Source organism: Pteropus alecto, unplaced genomic scaffold (genome assembly GCF_000325575.1).
Source record: "Pteropus alecto unplaced genomic scaffold, ASM32557v1 scaffold79, whole genome shotgun sequence".
Classification (NCBI taxonomy): Eukaryota; Metazoa; Chordata; class Mammalia; order Chiroptera; family Pteropodidae; genus Pteropus; species Pteropus alecto.
Genome location: NW_006494612.1, coordinates 10114033 through 10118703, shown reverse-complemented (window position 1 = coordinate 10118703; position 4671 = coordinate 10114033). Strand labels below are relative to the sequence as shown.

The window sequence follows — 4671 nt, the reverse complement described above, 5'->3', positions numbered from 1 at the left end:
ACACAACTGAAGATTCCTCCACTACTGGTACCTGAATATGTGGCTCAAGTCCAAGGGGTGGGTAGGGGGTGGCTTGAGTTATTGGGGGGTGGGTAAGAAGCTATGTGGAGACTAGAAATTCTTTATTTCAAATTCTGTACAAACAAAGGTGTTTAAAGCTTATGTGTTTATATTCTCTTTCTCCTCTCTTACGCATACCATCCCTCTACCCAGGTCCAGAGTGCCTGAGACAGTTAGGGGTGCTCCAGAGAGTCCTTCACAATTCAAGACTAATACTATGAGCCTCGCCACTTCTGCCACATTGCTTCCCATTATGTAGCACATGCCTGAGCATATTTAAACAAGAAGAGTTGCTCCTGGAGCACAGAACCTCATTAAGACGTTGTTTTGGGAATGATGCCATCTCAATATGCCAGCTGTTATTGAAAGTTCCCTAGTTATTACTTCGAATTCATGAGAGGCTATCAGGGCAGCAAGGCTGTGAGTTACCGCACATGTAAAACATTAATTCTGATAGGAATACCATGTAGGCCAGTGCAGAACCCACAGAAATTCTGCAGAACAATCATCTACGAAGACTGCCTGAGGGGAAAATAACCACAGCATTTATGGTGGCACAAAGTATGAGTTGCCTCCCTTGTATCACACTCACTATGCCCAGTCCCTACTGCTCTCTCAGCTATTAAGGCCTTTGTCGATCTACCCAAAGAGTTCATTTCTCCTGTATCTGGCACATACCTGTATTACGTTGGACTGTTCCGGCTGTTTACATGCCATGCCTCACCGAAGATGGAACTGTAGCTTCCTCTTTGCATCACAGGGCTTAGCACTCTGGCTTACATATAAAGGCAGCTCATGGATGCTGGCTGAACTGAACTAACTCTTGAGCTCAGGAGGTGGTAGCTAAAATGAGCAAAGAGAAACCTTATTCTCCCTTATTTGAAGCCAAAGCAAGTTTAGAATTCTTCAGAAAAAAATTCTGCTAGAAAATGAATGAAGGAAAATGCTCACAAGGCCTAGAAACTCCTGTAGCCTAAAAACTATTCAGTCGTTTTTCCCTAAAGGGAAACCTAATTCCCATCTACCATCTTACATCTATCTAGAAAATTCCACTGAAAAGCCCACATTTCTTTGGGATTCCCCTTTAACATCTATCCTTAGCATTCTGTAGACCCATTCTGTAAAGAGAACAGCTAAAATCAGATGAAAGGAACATTTCTCAAGACAATTTTAGGTGGACCACAGATGCACAGGTGTTATGCTAATTTTACGTACTTATTTCAATGTACATTAGGAAAAACTATAACTAGCACATCAAACCTGAGATTTCAACAGATATATAAAGTACTTATTTAAAATACATTTCAGTTTGAAAGTTTAACAGAAAAAAGTAAATGGGTAAGGCAAAATTTGTTGAAGAAGGTGGCACCTGAATAACTAAACTTTGGGAGATGCCGAAAGACTCCATTAGGCCTCATTTCCCCAAAGTCTTTCCTCTTCTCCACTGTGATACACTAGCTTTCCTAATCCAGTTATCTTCCCATTTTTTTTGCCTTGTTCAACACAGATCAGAGAGCAAAACATTCCCAAATTTTGACCTAATCAATGAATACGGTGCAATCCTTTAAGAATTAATCTGTCACTACAAGATAATTCAGAGAGCAATTTGATCATCTCTCTGCCTGTGTGCCCTAAATATATCTGCAGCGGTCCTAGTTTGATGTTTTGCTTAGGCGAAGCCAAAGGATATAAAAAGTACTTAACAAGATGCCCAAATTCTAATTATCTTAAGTAGGTCCTTACACAGCAAAAATAAGGCTAAAATTATTTTGCTTTAATTCTGATTCCAACAATCCACTGCAGCTATTATGACTGCTGACACATAGAGAAATTTTGTGTGCAATGCTTTTCACATATTTATCTTTTATTTACAATAACTTGGTGTAGCAAAGAAGTACTCAAAGTTACTGTATACTGTTACTCTAACATCTTAACTTCAGAGGCAGAATTAGAACCCAAATCTCCTAAATCCTAAACCAAAGTTCTTCTTTTTAACCAAATTTTTAACAACATTCAACATTAAGGGCTCCGTTTCTGCCATCCTTATACAAAGAAAGCACAAAAAGAATACACTGTAAATGAAAAGAACTGAAAACTAGTACATTGAGTTTCCAAAATGAAGTGGGTTTCCAAATGGTCTGAGACTGTTTATAAATGAAACACATGGTAGTACAAAAGTTATTTCAATTCCTCTGGCTTTAGAAAAATAGAAAGTATTTTAAAAATTAAAAAAAAAAGTTAAATTGAAAAATATAGAAAGTATAAGGATAGAAGAGAGAAAACACCCTGTAGATAGTAAAACATATCCCAAATCAAGATGGACTAAAAATCCTCTTATAATAATGTGTGTGGAGCTGGGCAAAGATGAGTATAATCTCAGCTCTACTGTCTACTAGTTCTGATCAACTGACTTCTGCTCTCAAAACCTCCATTCTCTCATCAATAAAATAGTCTCAACTTCATGGAACAATTAAATATTATGTGATGCATTTAGCATAGAACCTGACATAAAGTAAGAGGTCAATAAGTATTTGTCATTTTTAATAAAATGAATGAAGTTTCAAACATGCAAGATTATATTAACCTACCCCCAAAAATATTTTATTTGAAAGAAACTAAATATTATAAGCAAAAGAATGAGAACCAGAGATGGTAACTGACTAGGGCAAGGTCATGCCACCTACGAGGGACTTCTGAAACTTGATCACATGCTCCTGACTCTTTAACTCATCATTCATAGTGAGCTCAATGCTCACTAGAAAAGAAAGCATATGACCTTTGAAAATATCTGGGTATTTGTTGGGGATTTTGCCCCCAAAGCAAAGAACAGCAACTAAACAAACCATTATTGGAGTTTGATTGTTTCCAGTAACTCTTGGTGTATAAAAAGTGACTGCTTCTTACTATATTCTTTCGAAAGAAAGGCCAAGTGATATAATAGGGGCTGGGAAATACTATAATCTCTGGCTGAAGAAGCTGTTTCCTAGTAACAAATTTATATTACGGAAAGGGTACAAGAGTACTTGGGGGACATCTGCTGCCACTGCCAGAGTTAGTGAGCTAACCTCACTCCAGCATCTGGTCTTGGCTCAGTCAATGTCATCAGTATTTCAGCTGATCACCCCAGGAGATGCTCTCTGATGTTAATAAAACTAAAACTCTCCTCCTCCAACATATACAAAACCAGAATGTCTGCGTTCCCTTATAAGAAATACAATGATAAAAAAGAATGGGAACTATTTCTGGCTTCATCAGAAAACTACACAGGAATAAAATTATTAGATAATTGCCTGTTGAACAAGGAATCAGAACCAAGGCAGTGGGAAGGGCCTTTGGCTTGGGGCAACTCGACCAGTCAAGATCACTGCCATAACTGCACTTGAAAGGAGGCTATATTGTCAGCATCTGGGATATCATTAAAAACAAATTTTTAAAAACTGAACTGTAATGAAATTTAGGAAAGAAGAGCGAATTGTATATCTCTCACAGCTCCAGCCACCACCCCCACCAAGCTCAGCCCAAGAACAGTTGTTCCAGTTTGCCCAACCCAATGCAGTTAGTTGCAGGATTAGGACAGTCAAATACCTCCCACACTAGGACTGGATGTACCCATATCTACAAAGGGCTAAAACAATCTATCAGAATAGACAACTGAATGCCCCTGACATCAATCATCTCCCTTGGAAAATGTGTAGACTCACAGAATTTAGCATCTATGACTCTTCCTTATTCATGCAACCATTTAAATCCAAGTTCCCTCCCTCTTTAGGACTCTAATCTGGTTTTAGGCAGATTCTGGTGGCCTGAGAGCACTAACATATCCTAAAAGAGGGGCACGTTTCCTTCTCTGATCTATTTTAGGATTTAACTCTCAGAGAAATCTATTTCCAAGTATTTAAGAAACATCTCACCGTGGTCTCATACATATTATCCTCACTGTTTCCACACATTTTAACTAATGGAATGAACACGTTTTTAAAGTTCTTCACCTGGTGCAAAGTTCTTACTTTTCTATTTCAATTTTATTAAATGTATAGTTAGGATAATTTTTTAAAAATAATTTTTCTTGAATAGAAAAATGTTCTTGGTAAATTTTTGTAGTGAAATAAATCTAACATTATTCTTAAATATGTAGAATCCTAAGAAAACATATGGTTTGGGTACTATACAATCTTTCTCTAAAATTATATTCCCTGATGTGTAAAATCTGCGGACTCAGCCAAAAAAGAAAATTTTAAAAACCAAGGGCTCTTAATCAAAATGAAAGTTCCTTTTACTGAGGCCTTATTGTTTCTTTATTTAAGGGTGAAATAAAATATATCTCCCTAAGAAGTCATTTCCAAACAAAAATCCACAATATGAAATTATACCATATGGAACCCTCAAGAATTTACACACACTACTGAAGGAGTAATTATAACCCTGAACCCACACAGCAAAACCACACTGTGTATAATAATGGTGTCTACCACCTCCACACTCAACACTGGAGAAACTTTAGGTTAGGTTTGTAAGTTAAGTACAGCTCTGTGCAGTCAAAGATGATTTCTACATTGTCCCCAGGAAAAGTATTTGTGAAGATACCACATTTTCTCATAATAAATCTGAAGC

General features: G+C 37.2%; 1 protein-coding gene across 2 annotated transcripts in view; it reads right to left on the bottom strand.

Annotated features, from left to right (window-relative positions):
- Positions 1 to 4671, bottom strand: part of DSE (dermatan sulfate epimerase) — a 56335-nt gene that overhangs the window by 33761 nt on the left and 17903 nt on the right. Inside the window, exon 1 of one of the 2 annotated variants that reach the window (XM_006926102.3) lies at positions 739 to 896. The exons of the other annotated variant lie outside the window; for it this stretch is intronic. The gene's annotated coding sequence lies outside the window, so the exon portion shown is untranslated. Of the gene's footprint in view, positions 1 to 738; positions 897 to 4671 lie in introns of those variants that run through there. 2 annotated transcript variants of the gene reach the window in all.